The sequence below is a fragment of the Pan paniscus genome, chromosome 1 (genome assembly GCF_029289425.2).
Source record: "Pan paniscus chromosome 1, NHGRI_mPanPan1-v2.0_pri, whole genome shotgun sequence".
NCBI classification, from domain to species: domain Eukaryota; kingdom Metazoa; phylum Chordata; class Mammalia; order Primates; family Hominidae; genus Pan; species Pan paniscus.
In genome coordinates, this window is record NC_073249.2 from 80,662,396 (window position 1) to 80,677,021 (window position 14,626).

General features: G+C 42.0%; 1 protein-coding gene across 1 annotated transcript in view; it reads left to right on the forward strand.

The window, feature by feature from the left end:
* The first annotated feature begins 276 nt into the window (after window positions 1-276).
* The window catches only part of DPT (dermatopontin), a 407,189-nt gene continuing 392,839 nt past the window's right edge, over window positions 277-14,626 (forward strand). The window contains exon 1 of the mRNA XM_055111860.2: window positions 277-457. The gene's annotated coding sequence lies outside the window, so the exon portion shown is untranslated. The remainder of the gene's footprint in view (window positions 458-14,626) is intronic.

The window sequence follows — 14,626 nt, forward strand, 5'->3', positions numbered from 1 at the left end:
GAAGGGTGCTGTAGCAGCAGGTTGAAAGCCGAACATGTGTGGTTCTCCAAAGGGAGGGGTGCCCCGGCAGGTGGAGTGTGTGGCTGGGCGTGGAAGAGGGTGTGGACCATGGGGAACTAAGACAACTTTTCAGTCAATGCCTATGGAAACCCAGTGTTTCTCTGCAGAAAGGAGAAAGAAATTATTCAGTTCAGTTTAAAGGCTCAGGAGGAAGAGAACAATTTTTAATCCCTTTTTTCAGTGCAGGCTGGGGAAGAGGCATGGTTCTGAAGTCCTGTGATTGGTTCTGCCCAAGGTTAGTGCTCTGTGGGTGGATGAGGGGAAGCGCAGAGCAGGAATGGCAGGAGAGCGGTGAGAGACCTCCGTCCCAGTGAGGATGACAAGTTCTAACTCAGGAAATGAATAGATGCTGTTGCGATTGAAGAAAAATCTACGCTGGAGGCAGACAGGCTGGCAGGTAAAAGCAGGACAGAGCAGTCCTGTTTGTAGCAAGGTGGCCAGTCAGAAGCTGGGCTGGGAGAAGAGGCAGGACAAATCAACCCCTAGCAGTAAGATCCTTCTGTTCAGAGAAGCTAAAGTGAGGGGTGCCTGCAAAAGAGAGGGCGCAACTTGGCAGGCTGCATGAGGTCGAACCAGATTTGAAAAACAGACCTTCCCCTCTCTGCCCCTCCCCAAATATTGGCTCTCTGAATCTCTCTGCCAAACACAATGCAGACTGCTCTTCAGAGGGCTCCGCAGGGCTGAGCTGCCAATCCCACCTTCACACACGTGCTCACTCACAGTGGGGTTCTGTTTGGCCAGCCCTAGAGTATTTTAAGTACAGCGTGGAGGGGATGAGGGTATGTGTTGCATGGTGACTCATCCTGGCAGCAGAAACTATGTGCAGTGCAGAGAAAAATGGCTCAATGGCAGGCTCTGTTTGCAGTGGAATGCACAGCTCTGCAATGGAAGACAAAGAGGGCTGGGAGAGGACGAGCTCTGGGAAATGCTGCTGGACTTGCCCCCTTGGCCAGGACATGCATAGATACCTGGGTTGCACCTAACATGGGGCTGGGCTGAGTGCCTTACCATCACAGAAGGATGCCGGATTGCTCCGGGGCTTCATTCTGTGCTGCACAATGGACCTGGCCTGTTTGACAGAAAACCAAATCATTCTCCAAAATGGTTCTGGTTTCTAACAATAATTTAGCACCCTATCCCTTCACTTCTTTCATCTGAAGGCATTCTGTTCTGGCACTTTCCTATTTTACTGGATCTGGAATCGAATCCTTGTGTGAGGACATAGTATGGAAATAACAAAAAAGGACTTTTTTTTTTTTTTTTTTTTTTTTGCTAGGGATGTTGGTAAGCGGACCATTCGTGTCATCAGTGGGAGTGGTAGGTTACCCGCTCATCACCTTGGCTCCCAGGCCTTGACTAGCAGACTCCCAGAAGTTGTTTTCTGCTGTGCTGTTTCCTGTTTCCTGAGAGGACGTCCAGAAAGCATCCCTGATATAGTGAGAATACTGGGATTTCTCTCCACCTGCCATGTCCTTTGCCAAATTATTAAACGTGGATAGTGGAGGTGACCAAGGCAGGCACAGAAAAGAAGACACACAGAGAATGATTTTTGTTTGGTTTGTTCTAGCAGGACCGCAGAGGTGTCCGGTCTTTGCAATAATCTGAACTTACTTCCATGATTGGTAGGTGGTAGGCCTGAAGGCCCATGGATAAGTGGTGCTAAACCATTGTTAGAGCTTTCAGACTTAGCTTGCCTGCTTTTTTGTACTCCCCCAGTGGGGGGTAAATTAGTTGAATTTGGTTTTTATCCTTGGAAAATTGGCACCAACCAGCACCTCCTCTAAGCTTCAAAAAATAAAGTTCCTTTCCAGAATTTTCCATCTGCTTAAAAGGCAATGAGCAGACACCCTTCTGAGAGGCTAATCTCAATAAGAGGAGGTCCCACGACATCATTCCCCTGACAGAGGCATGGTCTCGACAGCCCCAGAGACAAATGTAGATGAGAGAGGATCTGAGGTATTTCATGACTCCTCTCTTGCTGGACCACTTGGAGTCTTCTAGAGATAAGGAGGAATATCTATTTTATGGTCTGCTTGATCTTCAGCTTCTTTCAGCAGCGTTTGTTTAGAGCCTAGAGGTAATATACATAGTCATTGTAGATAAACTCATTGTGTATTAACACTGAAGATAGTATCAGATATTCTCTAGTACAAACTCCCCTCTCCTGGGACAAGGTAGCTGGTCAATTGGCCTCTTGTTGAACACCTCCAGAGGCTGTATACTCCCTATCTTGCAGCTCTCATTCCATTGTTGGGAAACTCTGGGCTAAATCCTAGCTCCTTATAACTTCTGTCCAATCCTAGTTCTTGCCTTTAGAGGAACAAAATGCAACCCTGGTGTATCTTCCACGTGGCAGCTCCACATATATTAGAAACATCCTTTGTCTCCCTAATTTTCACTTTTTCGAGTAAAAAATCTCCTATTTCTTCAGTACTTGTGTGAGAAACTTTCCAACCCTCTCATTATACTTGCTGCCTTCATCTGCATGATTTCTCATTGGCTCATGTCCCTTTAAAGCAGATACTCTGGTTCTGAGGAGATCAGAGTTCAGTGGAGCTAATATTTGTGTATGATCTGGACATTATCATCTTGCCAACTACTGTTATCACAAAGCTACGCCTTCATGGCTTTTTTGAGCCAACGCCCCTCTAACACTGATGCCAAGTAAGTGTTTTAGAAAAATCTCTTGTACTTGCAAAAAACAGAGATACCCCCCCTCCCTCAAAATCTAACACAAGTGAAATGGATACCTATGAAGCAGTAAGGCCAGGGGGCCATCCATCCCTGATCTCCAGGACAAGGTACTGTAAATGCTGTCCTCACGAGGACTGTCCTGGGATGGTGCTGGGCCAGGGTCCAGAGAGCTTGGTTCTGGCTATTCTAGCATTTACCCACTGAAATGACTCAACTGAACTCTAAATGCTGCTTCTTCCTTCTAACCAACCCTGACTTTCTCTGCTTCTTCAGCTCTCCCAGTGCCCAACTTTGTTTTCCATGCAGGTCAATTGGCAGAGGTTCTTGTGGTCCTGCCTTTCTCATGATCCTGCAGCTGCAGTTCCCATGGCTAACTGGCAAAGCTTACCTTGCTTCTAGTCTGGATTCCAGGCAAAGGGAATCGGATTGGCACAGTTCACATTTTCCAGCCAGGTCACAGGTTGCTGGGAAACCTAAGCCTGGACTGCCTTGGTGTAGGTTCCTCCCTGTGATGTGGTCAAGATACAGAGGAGGGAGTCATGCAGGATTAAATGGCTGCTTAGCTGTTGCCTGGTGTAATGCAGACAGGCACTTTCAGATAAGCAGGATGACAGGTAGGTGAACAAACACACAGAATAAAAAACCTTTTATACCCCATAAAATATACCAACTTTTCTTATTTCTGGGGTGCTGTACCTTTCTACATCTTTCTAGAAATATTGTGTTTAGTTCGTAGGGATCAAAACAAAGGGAAGAAATGAAAAAAGACTGTTTTGCATTTATTTTACTTTTGGGAGGAGCTGGGAGGCAGGAAAATGTAAAATAATTTGCATAAACTAACTTACAACTTAATTTATACTCATCTCTGTACTTAGTAATGAGGAGGTTTTATGATCTGAAGGAGCAAATCCTTTAGGCAAACCAGCTGTTTGCAGTATCTGTATTCTGGCTAGCTAACAGCATGTTTTTTGATGAATAAATGATAACATTCAGTCTTTCATATGTATCATGCACATGTCATTGCACCCAATCATCCCAGCAGAAGGCACACTCATTTTACTAAGACGTTACTGAAATGCATCCTGCGTACCTGATGGGCCTCCTGTCCAGTTACATAGCATGACACGTCCCACTGGGGAATTTAACTTCTTAGTTCTAAAAGTCGTTGCTGTAACTTTCCTTACAGTGATACCACCAAGGACACTGCCCACATAAATAAGTGCAATAATGAAAAGACCAGTATGATTGAGCCCTGGCTTCTCTAAGAGTTCTTGTTCCATTTAAACCTACTGTCATCATCTTAGAAGCCACACTGATAACTGCATTTATCAGACACTTACTGGAAGCCAGACACCACGCCAAGTATTTAATGTGGATTACCTTCCCTCCTCCCCTGTTTTCTGCTTTATATTACCTTTCTTACAACGTAATGAGGTAGGTCCTATTAGTATCATCTTCATTTTACAAATGAAGCAGCCAAGTCTTTTATAGACTAAGGCTAGCAAGAAGGGAGGCCACCTTCAAACCCAGGCAGTCTAGCTCCAGAGACCAGGCCCAGATCCACTAGGTATAACTGCCGCTTCAGGGGGAAAATGTATACCCACAGAAAGTGCAAGCATAGCTTATGGCACCAAATGGGTGCTGTCATGTAAAGGCTGGTTTATTTTTTATGGTAAAAATCTCTCCAAGGTCATGTAAATCTTCATGGAGGTCACTATTTAAAGAAGCATTTTTTTGGATTCATGCACTCATCCATCAATCATTCATCGATTGCCTACTCTGTGTATAGTATTATATTAGAAACTGCGGGGGTAACAAAGAACATGACATCTGAGATGTAGTCTGGACATTTTAGCAGCAAACATTCTGGTTTGGGAGCAAAATACACAGAAATGAGTGAACAACAATGCAAGGTGCTAAATGATTGTGTTTCACAATGAATATCACAAACAAGAGATACAATGGGAATTTAGAGAAGAGATACCCTTTGTGCAAGAGGTAAATCCTGTACAGAAATATTGATGGTGCCTGAGATAATACCAGGCAGGAAGGAACATTTGTTTGCTAATTCACTGCATATTGATGGACCTCACAGTGTGCTTGTCACTGGAGAGTCAAGACAGTCAAGCAGTTTATTCTGTCATGTGGGGACAGCCTGAAATTTGCTTAGGGTGCTAGGAGAGCACACAGGACTTATTCCTCCTGAGAGTTGATATGACTTCTGAAAGATGGGGACATTTGGACAAGGAAGAATTAGCCTGTGTGAGGAAGTGAGAGGAAAGGCGTGGGCAGAGGGGAAGCATGTGCAAATGCACAGAAACAGGATACATTTCATTAGGGTAGAATGAGAGAACTCCTTTGATTGGGACAAAGGGGGTTTGTTTTTGCTGTTGTTTTGTTGTTTTTGAGACAGGGTCTCTATTGCCCAGGCTGGAGTATAGTAGTGTGATCATGGATCACTGCAGCCTCAACCTCCTGGGCTCAAGTGATCCTCCCAGCTCAGCCTCTAGAGTAGCTGGGACCACAGGAACATGCCACCACACCCAGCCAATTTTTTTTATTTTTTGTGGAGATGAGGTCTCACTGTTTTCCCCAGGTTGGTCTCAAATTCCTGGGCTCAACTGATGCTCCCACCTCAGCCTCCCAAAGTGGCGGGATTATAGGTGTGAACAACTGCACCAGGCCTAGTTTCTTTTTTTTTTTTAACAGGGAAAAGATAAGACTTATAAGTGCAGGGTCAAGACTGCCCTTTTTTTTTCTCTTCCTTCCTTTCTTTTCTTTTTTAAATGTTTACCTGGGAGCATAGATTCAAGCTGCCCTGAGTATACACTCCCTAAACTGACCTTTTTTTTTTTTTTTTTTAATTATACTCAAGTTCTGGGATACATGCACAGAACATGCAGGTTTGTTACACAGGTATACATGTGCCATGGTGGTTTGCTGCACCCACCAACCCGTCATCTTCATTAGGTATTTTTCCTAATGCTATCCCTCCCCTAGCCCCCCACCCCTGGACAGGCCCCAGTGTGTGATGTTCCCCTCCCTGTGCCCATATGTTCTTATTGTTCAACTCCCATTTATGAGTGAGAACATGCAGTGTTTGGTTTTCTGTTCCTGTGTTAGTTTGCTGAAAATGATGGTTTCCAGCTTCATTCATGTCCCTGCAAAGGACATGAACTTATTCTTTTTTATGGCTGCATAGTATTCCATGGTGTATATGTGCCACATTTTCTTTATCCATAGACAGTCCTTTCTAAAAGAAGAACTGGAGTGAAGCAGATCCAAGTTCATCAGAGAATTGTGACTTCATGCCTATCACTCCCCCATTCATAAGGGGTAGGAAGGAGAGATGCAAGTTCCTCTAGCATAGGAAATCAGGTTCCCTCCTCACTGTTTCTCCACTGCTGCCCTCCTGGGTTGAAGTGGGTGACGCTCAGCTCTATGCCACAATGGCCAATGGGAAAAGTCAAGTGTAACTGTAAAACACCATTGTCCTAAAAGACAGCAATCTTCCTCCTTTTGCTTCTCCCATGGCTTCTGCATAATGTTTGCTTAAGGAAACTTGGACATGCTCAGAAAATGGCCTTTCACCTACAGGACAATATTTCAAATGAAGTTAGAATTAGACTCAAGGAAACCAGGCAGTGGTCTCATAGGATATTTGAAACATATCAAGACTCCCATTTTCTTAGCTTTCATGCACATCTAGATGTGAAATGGAAGTGTTGTTACTTGGAGGTGAGAACAATGTTGTTCTCACCTCCAAAACACAGGGCTTCCCCTCTGCCTGCCATGCCCTTCCCCTCAGTCCTCACACAGGCCTACTCTTCCTACCCCTTGTGGGAAAAAAGTGCAGTTACTTGGAAATGATTATTCTCGCCTCCAGGACACAGAATACAGGTATTGTTCTCAGCACCAAACGCAGCTTCCTTCTCTGCCATGGGTGGAAGAAAAGATGCTTCTACCCCTTCCTCCAATTTGAAATTGAGCACTTTACTCCCCAATGTCAACCTTTTACAATTTATTTTTTTTTTTGGTTCTGTGAACCTCCCAGCACTATAGTTTAACTGTGCATTAATTAAATATCTTTTGGGAGTGTGCTTGCAAAGCTAACCTTCATGTATGTTATCGACCTATAGAAAAATGTGTTGCAAGTTCCAAACAGGTAACATATGGATTTTTAAAATGTAACCTGTTGGTGAGATGCAAACACTTCATCCTAATAATAATTTCCCTTCATTGGCAGATTGGTGCAGGGGTTGGGTGAAACTGAGCATGCCAAGTCGTAGAAACTATCAGATTTGTATGAGAACTTAGAGGCGATTTTTCATATGACAAAGTGAAAACTTAGAGTGGAAAAATAGCTGGTGAGCTTGGGGCAGGGCTGGTCTCTGACTGAGACCTCTTTCTTCCATTCCATGTTCATTTCCCATCTCACGATTCTGCTTGGGTTAAACCACACAGCCACACATGAAGGCGGAGAATATCATTGCCTACATTTGAGGGACTCCAAGGAAAAACTTCACTGTGATCCTCCGTCAAAAAAGAAAAAGAGAAAAAAAAAAATCCCCATGATAGCTTTATCAGTTAGGGTTAGGTTTGGCTGTAACAGAAACCCAAAATAACAGCAGCTTCAACATCATGGGATTCTATTTCCCTGTGACTTACAAGTCCAGAGGTAGGTAGTCCAGGACTGGGATGATGGCTTTATTCCAGTAAGTCCTCAGGGAGCCAGGCCCCTTCCAGCTCATCTTTTTACATCCCTTCTACATGGTCCTTGCATTCATGGACACCAGTCATCACATCCAGGGTGGAGGAGGCGAAAAACAGAAGTGCCAACCACCCTTCAAGGCAACATCCATCCTAGATGTCCTGCACATCTGCTCCTACATCATTGGTCAGAACTTGGCCTCAGGACAACACTTAGCCATATGGGATGCTTGGAAATACAGTCTTTACTCAGGGTACTTGTCCCCTGTTAAAAATTAGAGGTTCTATCACTGCTTATGCCACAGTGATGCAGAGAAACTTGACACATATGGATGTGCTCTTTTGTGTTAGTATTGTCAAAGCCTTTTTCCAAGACGAATCCTAGGAGGGGACCCATTGTCTCATGTTTTATTCTCCAATGAGAAGATCAAATCACTTTCTTTTGTGGTAAGAAAGACAAGCCATTCGAAGAGCAAACCATTAGAAGAGTTCAGGCCACTGGGGTCGGGAGACATGGCTGTGGAAATGACAGGGGCATAGAGCTGGAGAAAAATCTTAAAAAGAGTGCACAGAAACAGATGCATGCCTTGCCATGGCACAGTCTGTGACATTGCCCAGTTGGCAAGGGCTGGCTCTGTTAATATTCTGCCCACCCACCACCCTTCTCTACTTCCTGTTGCAATCATGGCTGCAATATCTGTCAGCCTCTTTGGGGGCTTGTGGGATTTAGACAGCTATTGTCCATTCTTAGTACAAGTTGCAGCCGGGAAGGGTGTGGTTACTCAGCCCCAGCATGCCAGCTGGGTGCCAGTTTCAGCATGTTAACTGACAGTAGGGCTTAGTGCAGTTCCCATTTAGCTGTAAATTAATAGCTACTTTCAGCAGATCACTAGTCCTTCAATTTCACTAGCCTTCCAGAAGGATGGAATATCACAGCGACACTTGGAAGCTTGTATAAGAGTTGACCAGCACTGGACTACATATTATTGAGGACACTAGGTTGCTTCTCCGACTCTGTAAACTCCCCATGGCCACAAGACCTTTGCACATGCTATTTCCTCTGTGTCTGGAATGTTTATCTTTCCCCTCTTGGCAAGATAACAACACCTCTGGAGTCTTTAGGGGAGACTTCCTTGACTTCTAAGAAAAAAAATGCCTTAGCCACAGGTTTTCCTGTCATTGTATAACTCTTCCTTGTGCCATTTGTCACAGATAATAATTTTTCATTCATGTGATTATTTGCTGAGACTTTAATTTTATGAGCACTAGCTTTTGCCACCTTGGCATCCCCTGTGTCTAGCGCAGTGATGGGTACATAGTATGCACTCAGTGAATTTAGGTGAATCTATGAAGTCGCTGCACCTGCACATTTGTCTCCAACCCTAATGCAACTTTAGGGTTTATCAATATATTGACGTGAACTGTCTATATCAGATTTACCTGCTTAGCTCCATTAACATGCAGATTCCTGGACTTTATCCGAACCCTATTGAAATAAGGTATCTGAGGAGGTACCTGGGATCCTCATGTGAATAAGCTTCCCAGGTAATTTGCACACACCACAGTATTTGAGAAGCCCATTGCAGTTGGGAAGACAGTACAGTATAGGTATTATTAAGAGGCCCATGCTGCACACAGAAATGAGCCTTCAGGATAAGACTGTTGTATTTAAGAGCTACCTCAGTCTGCTTACATTTAGAGAGAAGAAACTTATAAAACAACTTTCTCTTTGAGATCTGAAAATGCCAAGGAAAATTTGGAGACAGCTGTTAATTGAGCTTAGGGAGTCCAGATTATGTGGAATGAAACAATGTGTGTTCACGGTAGCACCTGTGCACAGACAATTTTAAAGAAATAAACCAAGACTTGATTGTCACCCGGTAGCTCACTGTCTGCCCTCCCCCCAACCAACCTCCTCTCTTAGGTAGAGTAGCGACAGGAAATCCTTGTTGAGGGGCTTCTGAAGCAAAACCTAAGTCCTCCACAGAACCTTAAGTCTGATTTCCAGCCTCCAAATTTAATCACACATATGGTCACCTATTAAAGTGAGCTGATGCACTTTAATCCTTGTTTTCTTTAAAATTAAAATAATTGGAGTATAATTGTTCTGAAGTTAAAAATCCACATGGCCAAGCACACTGAGTGAGGTCTAAACATACAATTTAATAACAAATGGTGTGAAAGTCCTTTAAAACAAGAGTTATACTGAACATTTTGGTCTTTCTTTCTTTCTGCCCACCCAGTTGCTTTTTAAACTCAACACCAAAGGCCTCTTCTTCCTCTTCTATGATTCTTTCCTTCTCTGCCTCATCTTCAGGGCAGCTTCCTATCTTTCTTTAAGGATCATAGATTCTTTACCTTCCAAGGATTTTGTCCTTTCTCCCATTGCCCTGGGTTTTACTTCCTCTTTTTAGTATTTTAACAAGGTTTTGAATAATCACTGTCATTTCTCTTTTAAAAATAATTCATTATACTATCTTGCCAAATATCCAACTCTTATATATTAATAGCCCCACTAAAAAGAAAACAGAATGAGCTGATGTATGAATTGGGGTTATGAATAAAGATTAAAAATTCAAACCATGAAGTATTCAAAACATAAGAAAATATCCCTAAGAAGGACTCAAGCACAGTACCTAGAGAACAACTAAGAAGAAGGGCTATATTCAAACTGTGAACTCCTAACTAAGAAGAAGGGCTATATTCAAACTGTGAACTCCTTAAAAAAAGAGACGAAGTATTATTTTACCTGTGAATTATCCACAGTTTCCAGCACAGTGCCTGGAACATAAAAGTTTCAAGAAATATATGTTGAATAAATCACTGAAGGAGGAATCTCCAGTTTTAACCAGGGGACTTGCTAGTTTAATGTAAGGTTGATATTCAAAGTAAACCTCTTCTGAACCCCAAAAGTTTATTGCAACCTAGCAGTAACTTACCTGGCCAGATGGTTTAGAAAGTGGGTTGTTGGCAAGAGGTATAAACTGTTCCCTTCTTGAAATCTGTGATCCTCCCATCCCAGCACTTGAGACCTTACACTTCAAGGTCCTCAACTTTTCAGGGATGTTTCTGGGTTATGGTAGTAAAAAAAGAAATTTTTTGATGACAAAATTTAGAGGATTTTATCTAAGAGCCCCTTTGTAGACTTAGCCAGATATATTTAATTGTGGTGCTGTGGAAAGTGCATGGGTTTCCAAGACAGAGCCATCTGAAGCTGTGAAAGTTACCTAACTATATGAGGCTCCACGTTCTCATCTTGGAAACGGAAATAACGCCATCTATATTTTATTTTCATTGTGGGAACTTGAGAGAATTAAGGCCTTAAGACCTAATAGAAATCAATACATGATAGCTTTTCCCTTTTGAATTTAAGCTGAATAGTGTCTGATATCTTTGTCTGTTTCATCATGGCTAGCTTCCAGTGCCTGACACAGAATAAGTACTTACAATATTTGTTAAATAAATTAGATTTTTGTTTAGTTACCAAGTCACAGACTGGAGATGCATCCTTGTATTTTGAATATTCTAAAATAGTAGAATGTCTGGTGTTTCTATTAGCATCTGGCTTTAAGATGTTGTATACTATGCCAGTGGCAGCTGTGTGCGTTCCCTAATGGGGCAGTAGTACATGCAGTGTATAAGTGGGTCTTACAGTGTGGTCCCCAGACCAGCAGCATCAGCATGACCTGGGAACTTAGCAGAAATGTAAATTCTCTGGCCCCATTCTAGAACTACTGAGTGAAAAATTCTAGGGGTGGAGGTCGGTTGATTCTGATGTGCACCAGTGTTTGAGAAACAGAACTACAGGTATATATAAAACTCCCCAGTGCTGTAATTAGACATGATCTGAGCACTGGATGCCGGAGAATTGATGACTTGCACTGAGAAAACATAATCACTGAGGATTTTAGAATATGATGCTTCCAGAGCTAACATACTCCTGGTAGAGGATTTTCAGGAACCTGACAGATTCTGAGTTCAAATGCTTCTTCAGTGAACTGGCCTCATGATATGATCTATAGACATGTGCCAGAAGCATTACCTAAACTGCTGTTTTTACTACGGTGCCCCTTCCACCCAGCTATAGCAGAGTGGACTGGAGTGAGCACTGACTCAAGGGAAGCTCCATCTATAAGCTAGCCCTCAATTCTTGTGTCAGGCAAGATGTAAGCCAAGCTGCTGTAATAGAGACCTAAAAATACAGGGAATCAAAGAAAATAGCAGTTTTTCTTTCTTTTGTAACAGCCTGGTGGTGAATAATCCAGGCTGGAATGGTGACTCTGCTGTGTGGGTATTGAGAGAGCCTGCTCTCCTGTCTTGTTACTCTCGCATCCCCAGTGGTGGTGTCCTCCTTTGCTTGACTGAGCCTGAGTCAACATTGCATCTGCATTCTGTCTTACTGCAAGGAGAAAATCCAGGACAAGTGGCTTTGTCTTTAAGAAGATGATGCCAAATTTGTACATCTCACTTCCATTTATACCTCATTACTCACATAGTCATACCTTGCTGCAAGGCAGGCTGGGGACTGTAGTGTGCAACCGGCAGCCATGTGCCCACATAAAGCACACAGGGTTCTATTACTAAGAAGAAAAGAAGAATGAACACTGGAAGACCACTAGCAGCTTCTGCCAGAGTTCTGAACATCTTCTCAGTTCCTCTTCTCACGGGGCTCTCTGTACCAAGCAGCCCTGTCCTTGGATTCCTGTGAGATTTCTGTATCCCGACATTAAAACCCTCTTTTCTAGAATTAGCCTGAATGGGAACCTGTTCTTCGTAACGAAATGCTGGGGATTAGAACGGTGTACCTCAAATCCCTCCTATCTTAGTAAAGGTTGAAATAAACAGAATTTTGATGGGTGGTAGGCTCAGAACAAGCACAGAATGAGAAGGATTGTGCAGTCCTGACTATAAGGATGGTCATAAGATGAGGTTGGCTGAGAATTTCCCCCACACGGCAGTTCTGAGCTGTCTTGAACACTCTGTAACCTCCATGAGAGCCCCAAGCCCAGGCCAGACAAAGCCATGGAGTGCGTTAACTTGTCTTTGGCAGCTTTCAACCTCTTTCTGCATTTTCAGCCAGTGAGATCCCTGCCATCAGAACTCCCATGTCCTGTGCTCATTCCCTCAAAATTCCGTGTTCTGTTGTGTGCACAGGCACTAGGGACTCCTTGGGGATCAGTGCCTTATTTAATGTGAAACTAGTAATGGGGAATTTTAGGTCCGTTTAGTTTATTAGGGGCTTTTGGTGTCCTGCAAATAGCACCCAGGCAGGGTCCTTTGGCCATGTTGCAGCAGCAGCTCTCTGTCTGCATTCCAGTATAATAGACTGTGAGAGAAATAACATCTCTCTTCTTCCTTTAGGTTCAATCTGTCATTTACAATTGCCAATTCTATTTCCTGGAAAAACAAAAACAAAAACAGGTAGCACTCTTAGGTCTCTTCTTTCTCCAGCCTTGTTTATCTCCCTTCCTCTTTTTAAGTTGACCGTTTTGATTCTGCTGTTCAAATGCCTGGATCAGATCAAATGCCAGGATTGCTCACGGTACATTCAGTGAGGGATTATAATAAACTAAGGGGAACCAGGAGAAACCCACAATGATGGCATTTAGCACATTCAAAGTTGAAAATAAAGTCAACGTTTATCCTTAATCAGCTCAGTCTTGATCTTACTCATCCTGGGTTTCTTGACTCTGTCTCTGGTTAGTTTATTCTTCCATGGGCTGTATCTTGGTACTCCACAATTTTCAGTGAAATACATTACAGCCCCATGACATTCTGTTTACAGTAGGTCTTATAGAAGGAAGGTAAGAAGGTGTGGGGAGGGAGTGAGCACATTACCAGGTGAATGGTCGCTGTGTGCCAGCCACAGCTAGATGCTTTTAATCCTCAAAACAAAATGAAACAAAACTGGAGAGGAATTAATATTGCAATTTATGAGAAAATGGAAGACTATGCAATTTGCCCAAGTTACTAATACCTAATAAGTGGTACACTCAAAATCTAATCAAGGTTGTCTGACTTCTAAAGCCCGTGCTCCAAAATTGGCATCAACACATTTATGTAGAGTCTTTTACTAATGCCATTAATTGTTATACCTTGGAAAAAAGGGGAGGCATATAGCTTATTTAAAGCACATTCTTTATTAGTGAACCAAGGATGGAGAGGGGGATGGAGAACCACTGTGAATAAATTCAGTAATTTATCAACAGGGGACTTTGTTTTGCCACAGCTTTATTGTTTGACTCCAGAAGAACCCATTGTCTATTCTGTGACTTAGTTTTACTATCAGATTAAAAAAAAAAAAAAAAACGAAAAACAATGTTCTCAGTGTTTGAAGAGCTTAGTAGAAATCTAGATTTTTATATGGTGTTTTGCCTAGATTTCCTTTTGATTGTAGGATTTTTATATAAATTATTTATATAAAATAATAAAAATAATATAAATATATATTTATATTAATATATTATTATAAAATAATATAAATGTATATTTATATTAATATATTATTATAAAATAATATAAATGTATATTTATATTAATATATTATTATAAAATAATATAAATGTATATTTATATTAATATATTGTTATAAAATAATATAAATGCATATTTATATTAATATATTATTATAAAATAATATATATTTATATTAATATATTATATAATAATATATATTTATATTAATATATTATATAATAATATAAATAATATTTATATGCTTATTTATGCAATCAGTTATAAACACCCCATACAGAGCAATTTCATTTTAATTTTTTTGTTTTGGAGTGCAGTGGTGCTATTTCAGCTCACTGCAACCTCCTCCTCCTGGGTTCAAGCAATTCTTGTGCCACAGCCTACCAAGTAGCTGGGATTACAGGTGTCTGCCACCACACCATGCCGATTTTTGTATTTTTTGTAGAGACGGTGTTTTGCCATGTTGGCCAGGCTGGTCTCAAACTCCTGGCCTCAAGAGATCCGCCCACCTTGGCCTTCCAAAGTGCTGGCATTACAGGCGTGAGCCACTGTGCCTGGCCCATTTCAGTTTCTGCTACAGCACTAAACTTACGTTTCTTAAAGGTAGGCCTTATGTCTTCATCAAGGAATCCTAAATTGTTAGACCTGAAAGGAACGTGAGAGATCATATTATGGCTGATGATATCTT